Here is a 17916-nt window from a genome sequence, read left to right on the forward strand (position 1 = left end):
GCTTATGTGCTAAAAAGTGCATAGGATGTAAGGCTGCGGCTATTGATTATTTCTGTAATTGAGTAATCTGGCGATTAATTTGTCCGATAAATGAAGTAATCGAATAAAACAGGCTTCATGTGATTTTTAGCAAAAATACATGTAGTTTAAATACAGAAGGATTTTTCAAATTACCTTTATTCTTTATTCTTATGAATCACAACGACAAGAAGAAGAAAAGTAAATGGTGCGCTATGTTAAGTTGTTTATGAGCGTGTTTACGGCATTATCGATTAGTAACTGCACCCTTGTTTGCAGGATTATTGCAAACACTTTCAAAATGTGCACTTAATTCCAGTGTTGGGTGATACCTCGTTACATGCAGCGAAGCTACGTAGCTTAACTACATTTTCCAGTAGCCTGGCGGTGGCTTTGCTACTTTTTAAATGAGTAGCGATTTTCGTGGCTTAGCTATTTTTAGACCCACGTAGCGGGTAGCTTAGCTACAAAGCTACAAGCGACAAAAGAAGAGAGAGGGAGACGAGAATTAGAAAAGGTAGAGAGAAATGGACTAGTGCAACTCCACGGGTAGGGGACAAAAAATATATGGGAAAAAATCAATGATGATCGGTTGGTTTACGAAAAATAAAATCCATGTTGATTGGTTGATTTACTATAATGAGTCACGATTGGTTAAGATTAGGGCAAAACATTATGGACAGGCCAATCAGAGGCAAAATAGGGCGGGTCATCGAACCAGGAAGGGAAATGACGAAGAGGTAGTCGGAGAAGAAAAGGGGCGAATATTCAAGCGGGCGACTTAAAATAAAATAAAAACCGAGTGGAGGATGGCAGGGGGATTCTGTCACCGCCCGGGCGCATTATAATGCGCATACATCTGTGTGCTGCGCTGAGCGCACCTCCAAGCGCGCCACTTGCAGCAGCTGCACCGGTGCAATCAATCAGCAATCTGCACACCTGTCGCTGATGAGCTCCCTGGGCTTCTTAAGCCAGAGCAAACCTGCATTCCGGGCCAGAGCGTAGTTACCTGTTCCGTACAGTAAGCCGAAACGTCTAGCTCTATGCGCACTCTCTCTCTCTCTGTGTTTCCCCACCTCTGTGCTCATTGTGTGCTGTCCTGTGCCGTGTTCCCGCAGTCCCTCTTCGCTCCCCGGATTCAAGCAGTGTGTCTTGTCTCCCTGGATTCCCTCTGGTCTTCTTACTACCTTCCTGGAGCTCGACCTCTCGCCTGGACACAGCCTCTGACGCTTCGCTCCTGCCCTTGACCTCACGCCTGCTCACGAACCTCCGAGCTTGCCTTGCCCTTCCTGGACTTCCGCCTCTCACTCAACACGCACCTTCAACAACTCCCGGTAACACTCAACATTTACTCACTTCACATAGTCGCACACACACATTTTTGATTAGTTACATGCCTCATTTCATATTGTATTTAACAAATAATAGAGCTAAATGATGTCCTGCATTCTGTGCCATCTTCTTCTTCCCCCTGTACCGTAACAGATTATCTTCCTTAGATTGTTCTTTTAGCGATGTAGACGACGTCCAGGAAACCCACAATGCGCCTACTCGGCCACATTTGGACAACTGTATGCGATTGGATAAAACAATGCCCAAAACATTCATTTTAGTTGTTTACCTTGTAAGCCCAAATTAAATCTGCTCTCTACATGGAAGGCGTGGAACAGACATTTAAGAACACACATTAAGGTGAGTTGAGTTCAAAGTTTTACTGCACATAATAACTATTATCAACTGTTCTCAAACAACACAAAAGTCACTGTTTTTATGTCAAGATATAATAAGATGCTGTTTTCATTCACTGTAGGCAGAGAAAATGAATAACATTATAGGGTTGGGCCAAAGAAAATGCACACAAAAATAAATACAGAGGGAGTTGTAGGGTGTCCTCTGATAAATGACAGTTAATAGTAACGAACCCTTATTGGGGCCATTTAGGCTTAGACTTAGACTTAGATAAACTTTAATGATCCACAAGGGAAATTGTTCCTAATAGTTCCATATGTACACTCTCAGTTACATTAACATTATATATACATACCGTACATATACATTCACTGTACAAACATGTATATACACATACTGTACATATAAAAGTACATATGCATACATACACTAATGCATATAATCACGTTTCATCAAACATATATTAACGTTGTTGCCCTAGGTGAAACTGAGTAACACATGGCACACTGACAAACTTAACCTATTGTCACTATAACAATCTACAAGGTTAATATAGTTGGCTTCTCTTTTTTCCCCTCTATTTATCTGCTTTATTTTGTATTTGAAGTTAGCATTACATATATGTATTGTTGCATTTGAACAATTGTATTGTTGATAATAGAGGTAATTATTGTTAATATTCATTATCAATAGTGCTATTTCTATTGGTATTTATATTGCTCCATTTGTAGTGTAATAAAGTCCGTTGTCATATTTATTTCACTAACTGCTTCTTTGCTATCACTTTTACCATCATATTTGTACATATCCTGTTTGCTGATGTTGTTCTATTGTTGTTGTTGTTGTTATTGTTGTGTTTGCTGTTGTTGTTGTCTCTATGTCTTATCCCCTTCTTGTCCCCACAATTTCCCCCTCTGTCTTCCTTTTTTTCTCTCTCTATCCCCTCCTGCTCCGGCCTGACTGCACCAAACAATAATATTAATCCATTTAATAAAGTCAAATACAAATAAGGCAACAAGAGAAGTATCCTACACTTCTCTTTTGTAAAGTAAATGTGTACAGCCGATATGGGCATCTACATAAACAATATGATTTGCCTGAGAAGCTGGACAGGAGAGAAAAAAAAAAAAGGGACATTGTTCCTAATAGTTCCATATGTAAACTCTCAGTTACATTAACTTTAAAACCTATTTAAGAACTTAAAATGTAGAAGTTGGGGAGGATTTTTCTTTTATTTGACTATGTTCCACAGTCAGCAAAATATGTTTACTTTAAATATGTTCAGTTTTATTGATTTCCGTTCATCCGAAGATTGAGTTTGTTAAAGGAGAAGTGCACTTTTTTTGGAATTTTACCTAAAACATCTAAACTTTGATATACATGATGTATGTATCTATGTAATATAGTAGCAGACACATGTATAATAAGATGTAATATTTATATATTTTGATCATTTTAAGCAGTAAATTCAAAAACGCATCACAACGTATGCTCCCCCCCCCCCCCCCCAACAACACATCTGCATACTGCTCACTGCAGACTTCATGAGAGCCAACAAAGATAATAAAACATCACTTACTGTACAATGTCTGCTGTCATTAAAATGCCGACTGATAGAATTTTGTTATCTTCCCGTTTAAGTGAAGAATGACTCATAATCCTTGCAAAGAAAAGGGAGGTGGAGCCAAGCGCCTTTTCGTGTCATTCTCGCCAAAATGTACCAACGTGTTGGAATTTGCCTCAGCCTTCTTCTATCCAGGTGAGATGCATGATTTATGATCTACAATAAACTTCCAAGGAGCAGGGACGCGAGGAAACAGGTGACCACTCGATGATGTAAACATAGCAGCATTAACTGGTGATCAGGTTACCTCTATAAATAGTTTGTCTGCATTAGCGCTTATAATAACAATAATTACTAATATTCTGTTAATATTTAAGTCACGACATGTAAACGATGGTTATTTATTGGTTCTCATGGGCGGAATAGAGGATCTCCCATTGGCTCCACCGTAAGCTGACTTTTATTTAAGTGTATTTACAAATTAAAATGCGTTAAAAAAAAAATCCATCAGTCGTCATGGCTTTTATAATAATTGTGAATGATAGGCAACATTCCCAAAAAGTGCAGTTCCCCTTTAATGTCTCTTTTGTGAGACAAATATTTTGTTCCTTTGGCCAGGTTATTGTTTTTTTGCCACTGTGATTTCTGTTAAAACAGTAATGTATCCTGTGCTGAAAAGTATCCATTAGAGCAGTGGTCCCCAACCTTTTTGTAACTGCGGACCGGTTTTTGTCATAAAAAATACAATCATGTTTGCTTACGGACTGTATCCCTGCTGTCTGTATTGATATATATTGATATATAATGTAGGAACCAGAATATTAATAACAGAAAGAAACAACCCTTTTGTGCGAATGAGTGTGAATGAGTGTAAATGGGGGAGGGAGGTTTTTGGGGTTGGTGCACTAATTGTAAGTGTATCTTGTGTTTTTTATGTTGATTTCATTAAAAAAAAAAAATATATATATATATATATATATATATATATATATATATATTTCTTGTGCGGCCCGGTAACAATCGATCCACGGATCAGTACCATCCGATCCGTGGGATTACGGACCACTGCACTAGAGTATATATTATGGTGTTTATTTATCATTATTTTTGTGTCACTGCCTTTTATTTTTTTCCTGTGTTTTTCCCCTCATTTTGTGCTTGGTATACAATTTAAAAGAAATGTTAAAATGGTTTCTAGTTTGTGTTTATTTTAATAAACAATCACCTGATCATCTTTCTCTTGTTTGGTGGAAAGTTGTACATTAAGTTATATATTTATATAATGTAGCTTTAATGTAGCAAGCTACTTCTGTTGTGTAGCTTGTAGTGTAGCTTGCTAAAATTATCTGAGGATACCGAGAAACCTATAGCTTATAATCAAGAGTAACTTGTAGCTTAGCTTACTACATTTTCCAAGTAGCTTGCCCATCGCTGCTTAATTTTTACTATAATTACTGTCACCAAGTTTTGAGCAAATCAATGACTTGCAGTACAGTAAAACATTTAAAAAAGCATTCCTGTATGACATTCTGACTCCCAAATTGTACCCAAATATTTGGTTATTTTCCTCAGCAAATTTTATTTATGCAAACAAAAAATAACCCCTGATTAATCATGATTAATCACAGGTTTGGAGTCAAGTTATTCTAATTTTAAAAATGAATCACTTGAGAGCCCTCACATATATATATATATATATACAGTGTTGGGACTAACGCGTTACAAAGTAACGCGTTACTGTAACGCCGTTAGTTTCGGCGGTAACTAGTAATCTAACGCGTTATTTTTTATATTCAGTAACTCAGTTACCGTTACTACATGATGCGTTACTGTGTTATTTTACGTTACTTTTTATGTAGTATAAAGTGTGTTTTATCGGAGCGCTGCTGTGTCATCGTTCTGATTCTTCTTGTGTCACAAGCCGGAGAAGAGAGAGAGACATGCGCTCTGGGTGTGGGTGTGTGTGAGTGTGGGGGGGGGGGGGGGGGAGGGAGGAGAGGGGGGCGTGTCCGATCATGGCGGAGCCAGAAGTCGAGTTTACTAACATGGAGATATTTTCACTACTTTTCTTTTGTCGAGCACAAAGAAAAGAACATTTTAGTTAAATGTAAATTGTGCTTTGGATCAAAGATCCCATCTACTGCTCAAAACAGCGATTCAAATCTGCTGAAACAAGCTACATAAGCAACATGCTTTGACGAAGCTAGTAAAGAGAGATGGAGACTCTGATGCCACTTCATCTCCACCACTTAAGGATTAAGTCTGCCTCTGCGCATCATTCACCGCTGAAGGTACACACACTCTGTCAATCAATGTTCCCTCTAATTGTTCATGTGTGTGAGCAAACGCAAAAACGCCCTGAGCATTGAGTGGAGCCCATGTGAGCAACTTTAGACGTGCACACTGTGGCTACACCAGCAGCACACCTGTCCCAAACCTGACTAAATAACAAGTTCAATCTCCATCCATCCATCCATTTTCTACCGCTTGTCCCTTTCGGGGTCGCTGGAGCCTATCTCAGCTGCATTCGGGCGGAAGGCAGGGTACACCCTGGACAAGTCCCCACCTCATCACAGGGCCAACACAGATGGACAGACATCATTCTCTTATTATTATAATCAAATGACAGCAATCATTTCCATTTCTATAATATAAGTGTTTAGGCCCACTTACAATGACAATAATAACAAATATTGTTTTTCATGAACTGTGTACTTGTATTGTTTGTCTGGGTGGAGGTCCTGCTTTGGAAATAATTTGTACCCCTTTCAGACATTGCATTTAGTTCCCATTAAAACATTCACATGTTGCACAATGAGATGTAAGCAGGGGATCATGTGTACATTCCTGCAACTTCCTGTTTGTAAAAAATATATTTTTATTAGTATTTATTTAATATACTAACAGCATTTAATGATTCATATTTATAAATTAAGATTCCTAATAAATGACACTAGAATAAGCACACATTTGATTGGTAAATCATAGTGTAACGACCTGGAATTACACTTTATGTGTGGTGTTGGAGTTGTCCGACTTTTTGTGTGGCTGTAAACGCATCACTGGCTCAGTGCCATATGTGCAAGTGTTGGCGCACGTGAGAAAGAGCGAGCGGCTGCTGTTGATGAAACAAAGTTACTTTTGGTCTGGTTTGTCCTGCAGAAAATGACCACTTTTGCTAGATATCATTTTTTTTACTAATGTTTTGGTGATGTGTTTATGGCCGACAATAAAGAGTTTTGCTCAGTAAAGTGATGGATGGAGTTCATGTCCTCAAAGCGTCTCGACAGACGTTACAATATTTGAACAATGATGACGAAAACGGTTTTCTCTGTCATGTCCGTGTCGTGTCGAAAATTGTTATGCGCTAATTTTTTTATTTGATTTTGTGCGTGGCATAGATTTGCCGTGCGCAGAGGACGCTTGAGCAGTGCACAATTGCACAGGCGCACTCCTGAGAGGGAACGTTGCTGTCAATTCTCTTATACACTCTTTCATTCTAGACTTCTAGAGTGTTTGATTATCACATCACTCTAAATGTATAGACTATAAAGTTCACAAACATAAAGAGGGATCCTAGTGGGCCAGCACAATTTTTCCTTATCTCTAATCTAAAACTGGGGAAATGTGGAGAGTGTTCTGGGCTTCAGACATGATTTTGTATCAGAATTACTTGAGGAAGAAAATGCCTGGTTAGGCTTTGTGTATGTAGTGTGTGCCTTTCTTGGTTTACATCTATGCTGTTATTATGCTGTTTGTTACTTATGTATGTTATGTTGCAGCTATTTAAAATAGTTTTGTCAATTTGTTCTGGCCAGAAACAAATTGGTCTTTGTAACATATCTTTGTCTTTGTGTGTTGTATGTAGACCACATTGCTTAGCAGAGTTCAGTGATGCAAATGCATGTCAAGTTGATCAACAGATTGTATTATTCTCCAGTGCAATAACAGTACTGAAATGAAGGCTAAAAGGGCATTAATGGGAGCTTTAAAAAAAAGAAAAAAGAAAAAAAGAAGTAACTAAATAGTTACTTTTCACAGTAACGCATTACTTTTTGGTGTAAGTAACTGAGTTAGTAACTGAGTTACTTTTGAAATGAAGTAACTAGTAACTGTAGCTAGTTACTGCTTTTCAGTAACTAACCCAACTCTGTATATATATATACACATATCGATGTTATTCCGCTTGTCCCTTTCGGGCTCCCGGGTGGGTTGGCGCCTATCCCAGCTGCAGTCAGACGGAAGGCAGGCTACACCCTGGACAAGTCGCCACCTCATTGCAGGGCTAACACAGATATATGAGGCTATTATAATAACATACAGTAATCTAATGTCAGAATATTTCTCATCCCAAATAATGCTTAAGGATCCTTGAGAATGTTGACATGAAAATGTGAAATTAACCCAAAGAGGCCTCTTTCTGTCTGTTCACTAAGTTATTTCTTTCCCCCCTTCACACCTTCCCTCACACCCATTTTCACTTGTCTATTTCTGTCTCCCAGGCTGGCTCAACTTATTTGAATGAATTCGTCTTTCGTGAACTGCAGCAAACTCGTCATTTACGGTGAACACCCGTGAGTGCCAATGTAAATGTAGTGTTGCTTTAGGAAACACAGTTTACTCATGTATAAGCGCGCTAATGTGCCGAGACCAAATCAAAAACAGTTTTACCAAATTGCCGCATCAACTGATCATCACTACTGCGGTTTGTGCCAGCTGCTGTCGAGTGGATGTGTCGCACAGCCACATGTTACTTCTTCTCTTCTCTCCAGCGATGCATTTTGTTGGAGTAAAAACGACACCTCCAATTTTTCACACATTAGATTACATCCTGTGAAAAACTAAATCTACCTCTAAAAGTTATAGTACTTTGTGAGTGCTTTGTTAAAATAGCCTTCAGCAAAAGTGTGGAAAATGAAAATAACTGCATACATAGCATAAATACAATAGTGGTCATTTATCAAATTCTTTGAAATCAGTCTGTACTTATGCAATATATTAAATGAATAAAACAACAGAGCAAGTCACAATGAAAGTAGGGCATCCAGAGCAACTGAAGCCTCAAGGCTACTTTGCCTGGGAATTAAACCAGCAATGTTACTGTTAACCAGTTTATTAACCGCTGTAGTTCCATTTGTGTATTATGGTCAGTGTTTACATCCCACCGCAGGCTTGCGTAACAAAAGCGTTACCACACCTGGCTGACCATATTGCAGACTATAGGAGAACAAACATCCTGACTCCCAAAATACAGATAGCATATTACAAACCCCGTTTCCATATGAGTTGGGAAATTGTGTTAGATGTAAATATAAACAGAATACAATGATTTGCAAATCATTTTCAACCCATATTCAATTGAATATGCTACAAAGACAACATATTTGATGTTCAAACATTTTTTTATTTGCAAATAATCATTAACTTTAGAATCCCACAGGTGTGCAGGCTAATTGGGAACAGGTGGGTGCCATGATTGGGTATAAAAACAGCTTCCCAAAAAATGCTCAGTCTTTCACAAGAAAGGATGGGGCGAGGTACACCCCTTTGTCCACAACTGCGTGAGCGAATAGTCAAACAGTTTAAGAACAACGTTTCTCAAAGTGCAATTGCAAGAAATTTTGGGATTTCAACATCTACGGTCCATAATATCATCAAAAGGTTCAGAGAATCTGGAGAAATCACTCCACGTAAGCGGCATGGCCGGAAACCAACATTGAATGACCGTGACCTTTGATCCCTCAGACGGCACTGTATCAAAAATGGACATCAATCTCTAAAGGATATCACCACATGGGCTCAGGAACACTTCAGAAAACCACTGTCACTAAATACAGTCCGTCGCTACATCTGTAAGTGCAAGTTAAAGCTCTACTATGCAAAGCGAAAGCCCTTTTTCAACAACATCCAGAAACGCCGCCGACTTCTCTGGCCCCGAGATCATCTAAGATGGACTCATGTAAAGTGGAAAAGTGTTCTGTAGTCTGACGAGTCCACATTTCAAATTGTTTTTGGAAATATTCGACATCGTGTCATACGGACCAAAGAGGAAGAGAACCATCCAGACTGTTATCGATGCAAAGTTGAAAAGCCAGCATCTGTGATGCTATTGGGGTGCATTTGCGCCCAAGGCATGGGTAACTTACACATCTGTGAAGGCACCATTAATGCTGAAAGGTACATACAGGTTTTGGAACAACATATGCTGCCATCTAAGCGCCGTCTTTTTCATGGACGCCCCTGCTTATTTTAGCAAGACAATTCCAAGCCACATTCAGCACGTGTTACAACAGCGTGGCTTCGTAAAAAGAGTGCGGGTACTTTCCTGCCCCGCCTGCAGTCTAGACCTGTCTCCCATCGAAAATGTGTGGCGCATTATGAAGCGTAAAATACGACAGCGGAGACCCCGGACTGTTGAACGACTGAAGCTCTACATAAAACAAGAATGGGAAAAAATTCCACTTTCAAAGCTTCAACAATTAGTTTCCTCAGTTCCCAATCGTTAATTGAGTGTTGTTAAAAGGAAAGGTGATGTAACACAGTGGGGAACATGCCCTTTCCCAACTACTCTGGCACGTGTTGCAGCCATGAAATTCTAAGTTAATTATTATTTGCAAAAAAAAAATAAAGTTTATGAGTTTGAACATCAAATATCTTGTCTTTGTAGTGCATTCAATTGAATATGGGTTGAAAAGGATTTGCAAATCATTGTATTCCATTTATATTTACATCTAACACAATTTTCCAACTCATATGGAAACGGGGTTTGTAGATAAATAAATGATAAATGGGTTGTACTTGTATAGCGCTTTTCTACCTTCAAGGTACTCAAAGCGCTTTGACACTACTTCCACATTTACCCATTCACACACACATTCACACACTGATGGAGGGAGCTGCCATGCAAGGCGCTACCAGCACCCATCAGGAGCAAGGGTGAAGTGTCTTGCTCAGGACACAACGGACATGACGAGGTTGGTACTAGGTGGGGATTGAACCAGGGACCCTCGGTTCGCGCACGGCCACTCTTCCACTGCGCCACGCCGTCCCCATCGGGGGAGCTCACACTGGACCACTGCTACACAGCAATAAAGGACTCGTCACTCTGTTCTCCGGGCAGCTTTAAGACTCTCTGATCACTGTCTGATTCACCTCATCCTGACCTACAGGCAGCACTGTTGTGGAGGGGGCGTGGTCGGCACGTCTCCTGCGGGAACGGCGTGTGCAGGAGCAGCTGACAGGTGAGTGGATTTCCCAGCTGAAGCGGGTTATCTAATCACCTGTCTCCTTTATTAGCAGCGTCCGAGGCCATGAGTGGAGGAGAGAGCAGACAGCGGAGAGAGGTGAGCCCAGACGAGTGAGAGAACCCGGAGAAAACAAACTGAAAAGCAAAATAAAAAGACTTATTGAGCCTGTAGTTGAGGACCCATCCTTCCAGCAGCCACAGATAGAACCCAGACACACAGAGATTTGTCACACCTGTATTAAATAATGTGAAGAGATTGTCAAAAGAATCAAAGCAGCAATTACAGGCCTGCTTTAATTGTACTGACTGGAGTGTCTTTGAAGTTGCATCAGAAAATCTTGACAAACTCACTGACACTGTGACATCATACATCAGCATTTTTGAGGATGTGTGTAAACTGTACAGACCAGGACCTTCTGCACATACAACAACAAGTCCTTGTTTAGGAAGGAAGCTGTGTCAGGCCATGGAGAGTTACAGTGTCTACATCTCCTGCCTAAGAGTCTGTGCTGAGCAGCTGGCCCTCATCTTCACACAGATCTTCAACTCATCACTGGAGCTGTTCAAAAAGCCCTCTTGCTTCAAGGCTCCACTATCATCCCAGTCGCAAAGAAACCTGCCATCACAGGACTCAATGACTACAGACCCGTAGCCCTGACGTCTGTGGTCATGAAGTCATTTGAGAGACTGGTGCTGTGCCACCTGAAGGACATCATAGGCCCCCTGCTGGACCCACTGCAGTTTGCCTGCCGGGCAAACAGGTTGGTGAAGGATACAGTCAACATGGGACTAAACCACACCTTGCATCGCCTTGACTCCCCAGGGACCTACGCTAGGATCGTGTTTGTGGACTTCAGCTCTGCATTTAAAACCATCATCCAGGATATCCTGCACCGCAAACTCACCCAGCTGACAGTGCCAGCCTCCACCTGACTGACAGGAGGCAGCAGGTAAGGCTGGAGAGCATCACATCCAACACCCGGACAATAAGCACTGGCACCCCCCAGTAGTGTGTTCTCTCCTGACTACTTTTCTCCCTCTACACCAATGACTGCACTTCAGAGGATTCTGCGAAATTATTGAAGTTCGCAGACGACACCACCGTCACTGGTCTCATGCAGAATCGTGACGAGTCTGCCTACAGACGGGAGGTGGAACAAATGGCCCTATGGTGCAGTCAGGACCACCTCCCCTCACCATTGTGAACAGCACACTGTCTACTGTGAACTATTTTGGGTTCCTGGGATCTACAATTTTACAGGACCTGATCATATTCTACACATCCATCATTCAGTCTGTCCTGTACAACTCCATCTCTGTCTGGTTTGGATCTGCACCTAAGCTGGATAGACACAGACTGCAATGGACAAATAGTACAGCAGACAAGATCATCTACATCAACCCCTCCACCCCCCACCCCCATCCAGGGGTTATACCGGTCCAGGGTCAGAAAACGGGCAGGTAGCATCACTGCAAAAAACTCACACACTGGTCACAAACTCTTCAAACTCCTCCCCTTCCGGCAGGCGTTACAAATCGAAGTACGCCAAAACAACCCGTCATAAGAACAGTTTCTTTCCTCAGGCTATTAAGTTGATGAACGCTGTGAAATAACCCTGGAACTAATCCGTCACTGTGAATGTACAAACTCATGCTCACTTCATCATCTTTTTGCTCTGCCTATTCACCACTGGGCTATTATTTATTAGCCTTGCATATCCTAGTTGTGTTAGTACTTGTTTAAATTGTTTGTTAATCGTTAATATTTTTTCTTTACACTGAACAAGAGAAAACTCGCTACCAAGTCAAATTTATTGTGTGTTTAACATACATGGCCAATAAAGCTGATTGTGATTTTGATTCTGATTTCAATTCTGATTCTACTCAACACCCATGAACCAAGGCACTGTCCCATACAAACAGAATTAAAAAGGAGCATGCCAAACATGTACAAACCACCCTAATTAAGATGGTGGTCTCTTTCTGCAGTGTTAGTGCTTTTCTTGAATTATTATTTTGGAAACTAATCTGTACTATATACTGTTTTCTAATACTATCATACCAACAAGCCTTAGTAGTATCAGTGATTTTGAGGGGTGGGCATTTCACAAAATGTCCTTGATTGACAATGAGGGGTTATTAACAATCAATGTATTCGACCCCAAAAGGGACAAGCGGTAGAAAATGGATGGATGGATGGATGTTTTAAACGGCATGGAACCATTCTGTTATTAATCATTTTGATAGCAACGAATACGAAGAGAAAGGTGTTTCCCGTAGAAAGCTTTCATTTCGAGACACTTAAACTTGAAACACACAAAGAAAACAGCAGTAGATGTAAAGGCAGTCGAGCCTGAGGCTAAACTAAACCTTTTATTAAACGTACAGTACATGCCTCATAAACAACATCATGTACCTACAGCATGCAGCTTAGACAAATATGAGCATGTCAACATGACAGTCTGAAGACCATTAGGCGCACCTCCAAAAAAAACGCAGAGCTGTGATTGGTTGGCTTTTTTTAGGATATCCTTCCCGACCATCCTCTATACAATAAAAGTGACCATTAATTGAAAATGATTAGTTCCAGCTGCAACAACACTGTATATTTCAGCCTTAAGAGTTACAGCCTGTATGCTAACTGGGCTGGCTATCTAGGAATGGAAGAAAGTCCCTCTGAATGTTCAACACTCTCATTTCCGTGGCACATTGTGCTTTTAAGTGTGATGTCAGCGAACAAGGGTGAGATTGGCGGCGTTAGTGCTTCGTCTGGCATGAGAAGCTAGCGACAGCAGCTTAAGTTGAATGTGTTTACTGCGTGTAAATAGCCACTAGTTAAAAAAGTGAAAGGGCATCAATCAGTGACGTGCGGTGAGGTTCATGGCTGGTGAGGCACTGACTTCATCACAGTCAGATTTACAAACATATGAACCCTAAAGAGTATCTTATTCACCATTTGATTGGCAGCAGTTAACGGGTTATGTTTAAAAGCTCATACCAGCATTCTTCCCTGCTTGGCACTCAGCATCAAAGGTTGGAATTGGGAGTTAAATTACCAAAAATGATTCCCGGGCGCGGCGCCGCTGCTGCCCACTGCTCCCCTCAACTCCCAGGGGGTGAGCAAGGGGATGGGTCCAATGCAGAGGACAAATTTCACCACACCTAGTGTGTGTGACAATCATTGGTACTTTAACTTAACTTTAACTTTACACATACAAACTGTAGCACACAAAAAAGCACATTTAATAAAAAAAAAAAAACGCTATTATGGTCTTACCTTTACTTATAAATGAAGTCCATGCGCAGCTCTTTTTGAACAAAAGCATCGATAACTTGTTTATAGAAGTCTTCCTTATCTTTCTTCAGTTTTAAAAGTCTCTCTGTCTCGATGGAGATCTTCCTTTAAGTATTACCTCCTGCTTCGATTGAAAGTCCAATTTAGAAAACTGATATTTTAGATATGTAATCCTCCATGTTAACAGTTCAGGCAAGAGGAAAAAATAAACGATCGCTGCTAACTGTTGCTGCTTGTTGTCACTTCTTCTGCAGCCGAGTAGTCGCAGAAATGCTCCCTGGGATCACTACCGCCCTCTACCACCAGGAGGTGGGATTACTGTGAGCCTCACACAGTGCGTCTTCGCAGCAGTTTTATGATTGCTCAGCACAAGAAATACGTTACACACATACAGTTGTTGACAAAATATACTGTACATTATCTACCTCAGCTAACCAAACTATGGAAATGTATAATATAATTCATATAGCAATACGGTCTCACTGCACAGCAGGCCAGCAGTTAGCCGAGTCATTGCGCAATCCATGGTGAGGCTCAACTCAGTGACGTGCCTCAACTGGCTGCTGACTCACCGCGAGTCTCTTCTCAGTATTTGAACAGCAAATGTGAAAATTCAGCGATTTTGAATAAAAAAGAATCTAAAACTGGTGAAGTTAAATGGAAAATAACTTTATAGTATAATCACTGGATACATATAACATATTTAATTTTTTTTTTTTTTCTTTTTACATTTTTTTTCTTTCCATGATGGCAGGTGAGGCGGGGCCTCACCTGCCTCCCCTGACTGCACGTCACTGGCATCAATGTGTGTCCCTGGCCACAAGCGGGGCAATTTATTATTGTAGTGTCGCAGGAGTGCTTATGGTCTCCTAACTTGCTTTGTGGCGCCAAAGGTGAGAAGTTGTTGTTTACCGTTAACCTATGTGTGGTTCATTCATTGTTCCCCTGTATAGAAGTAGTCCTTTTGTGTGTGTTTTACTTTCCTCTTTCACACTCTGCTATTGTTTCTGTGTGCTAGTGAGGACAATATCGCTCACGCTTCTTTAATTGTATTGACAAGCCCAATGCGAGCCAGTGTTGGCTTCAGTTTGCCTTACGAATGAGCACGTTCATTTAACAAAGTTAAAGTGCTTCTCTGATCCCACCAAGCTGGCTCATGGTATTTCACTTAAAATAATGGTCATGGAATTGCAATGCAAGAAATAGTAATTAAAGTACCCGTTACCAAAAAACAAAGAACATGGAGGAGTTCAAGTACCTCAGAGTCTTGTTCATGAGTGAGGGAAGAGTGGATCGTGAGATCGACAGGCGGATCGATGCGGCGTCTTCAGTAATGCGGACGCTGTATCGATCCGTTGTGGTGAAGAAGGAGCTGAGCCGGAAGGCAAAGCTCTCAATTTACCGGTCGATCTACGTTCCCATCCTTACCTACGGTCATGAGCTTTTGGGTTATGACCGAAAGGACAAATTCACGAGTACAAGCGGCCGAAATGAGTTTCCTCCGCCGGGTGGCAGGGCTCTCGCTTGGAGATAGGGTGAGAAGCTCTGTCATCCGGGAGAAGCTCAAAGTAAAGCCGCTGCTCCTCCACATCGGGAGGAGCCAGATGAGGTTATTCGGGCATCTGCTCAGGATGGCACCCAAACGCCTCCCTAGGGAGGTGTTTAGGGCGCGTTCGACTGGTCGGAGGCCACGGGGAAGACCCAGGACACGTTGGGAAGACTATATCTCCCGGCTGGCCTGGGAACGCCTCGGGATACCCCGGAAAGAGCTGAACGAAGTGGCTGGGGAGAGGAAAGTCTGGGCTTCCCTGCTTAGGCTGCTGCCCCCGCGACCTGACCTCGGATTAGCGGAAGAAGATGGATGGATGGATGGATGGACATGATCTACTATGATCGAAATAACAAATGCTAAATAGTGTGTGCTAATTATAAAATTGCATGAGCATGTTGCGGGTAATCTACGAAGACTACTTCTGCAGAAGATATCAAGTGCAAAAGTGGTGCATACAGCCCTATTTTAAATGAGGATTTGGGTGTATATCGGCTGTCACCATGGACACAATTATCTTCCTCCACATTTTAGAGGTCATATTGTCCAACCTGTAGCGTTTCATCATGTTGTTGACATGCAGTACACAAATATGATAAGTACCACCTTTTCTGGGCTATATTGAAACGCAACAGAAACTTACTTTTAGCATGCTAAAGATGCGTTCCAGGATGTTGTGATGGTGTGCCTGGAATGATCCATATACAAGAAAATACATATTGCAAGAATATTTTTCATATCAAAAAAGTGAATGCAAGCAGACACCAAAACGCATCAATTTAATTAGTTTTAATTAGCCCCTTGTGTCATCCAGCAGTTATAAAATGATTAAGTGCTGTTGCTGAATAGATAATATGTCATACTTGCCAACCCTCCCGATTTTTCCGGGAGACTCTCGAATTTCAGTGCCCCTCTGGAAAATCTCCCGGGGCAACTATTCTCCCGAATTTCTCCCGATTTTCACCCGGACAACAATATTAAGTGCTTGTCGTGATGGCACTGTCTTTAGCGTCCTCTACAACCTGTCGACACGTCCGCTTTTTCACCATACAAACAGCGTGCCGGCCCGGTCACATGATGTATGCGGCTTCTGCAGACGCACTTAAGTGACTGCAAGACATATTTGATCAACAGCCATACAGATCACAATGAGGGTGGCCGTATAAACAACTTTAACACTGTCACAAATATGCGCCACACTGTGAACCCACACCAAACAAGAATGACAAACACATTTCGTGAGAACATCCACACCGTAACACAACATAAACACAACAGCACAAATACCCATAACACCTTGCATCCCTAACTCTTCCGGGCTACAATATACATCCCCCGCTACCACCAAACCCGGGCCCCCAATCCCGCCCACCTCAACCCCACCCCCCCAATCTCCCGAATTTGGAGGTCTCAAGGTTGGCAAGTATGCAATATGTATATGTACAGTATATATGTCTATGTAACATTTTGATTTCTTACAGTCCAATATGTTGACACACAAACAGAATATTTTCTCTCTCTCTCAATCAGCTGTCTTTGCAGCGCAGAAGCCTCTTTTCTCGCAGCCATGTGTTTGAGTTTGTTCAAGCATTCCAAATGTGCTAAATAAATATAGACGCAAAACAGCGGCAGCAGAACAGTTTCAACCTTGATAAATCACATTTGGAGTGCTAAATTAATACATTTGCATCTCCTCCTCCCAGTATTTTTGCATATGCATGAAGACAGACAAACTAAATGGATTTTGCTTTCTATTGTTCTCATATGTGTATGAACTTAGTCGATCAGCTTTGTGTGGGCTATCAAGTTTGCACGTGTTTTAATGAATGCAAACCTTTAGTAGATCACACCCTAACAGTCAGTATGTGTCCATGCACTAAATTAGTCTGATTGTTTAAATAGTTTTTCTCTAAATAAGCATCCTACAACCCATGGAAACACCTTAATCTGATCACGTTCGGACTGACACACCTAGATTATGCGATTGAAAACCAGATCTCTCGAGTGGGTGTGTACCGCCGCAGGGGACCCTTTGTGTCGAGCATGCACCAGTCTCAACACACGGAACATAACCCGGAAGCAAACCTGTTCAATAAAAACAAAGGCAACAACTGGAATAAAGAAGAAACTGTTCATTTGCTTCACAAATGAAAAGAATGTAAGATTTTGAAGTGCATCGATGGGAGAAGAAAAGAAACCGAGATTTATTTAAAAAGGTAGCGAAGGAAATACGATACCGCGGCTTAATTCCGACTACTTACGAGTGAGACGTAAGATAATGAAGCAGGAATATTCTATGGCAAAGAAGAAAGCAAACACAAACCTTTTCACTCTGCATTTGTGTAATCCAAACTGGCAAGTTTGTACACAACAAATAGCAACCTTAGAACTCCTTCCATTAAGCTACAGAGCTTATTGAATAAACTTCGAGACTTTCCAAAGTTTCTTTTCCATTCTTCATCCAAAAATGTCTTTATAACAACTATTTGAGTCGCTCACACTTTTCTTTGCTTCGGACCCGCGTCCTCCAATCCAGAAACTCCGAGACCTTCTTG

At 41.3% G+C, this 17916-nt stretch overlaps 1 protein-coding gene across 1 annotated transcript in view; it reads right to left on the reverse strand.

Annotated features, from left to right (window-relative positions):
• Positions 1-17916, reverse strand: part of csmd1a (CUB and Sushi multiple domains 1a) — a 1090750-nt gene that overhangs the window by 961896 nt on the left and 110938 nt on the right. The gene's annotated exons all lie outside the window — the stretch shown is intronic.

Source organism: Nerophis lumbriciformis, linkage group LG06 (genome assembly GCF_033978685.3).
Source record: "Nerophis lumbriciformis linkage group LG06, RoL_Nlum_v2.1, whole genome shotgun sequence".
In the NCBI taxonomy this organism is placed as follows: domain Eukaryota; kingdom Metazoa; phylum Chordata; class Actinopteri; order Syngnathiformes; family Syngnathidae; genus Nerophis; species Nerophis lumbriciformis.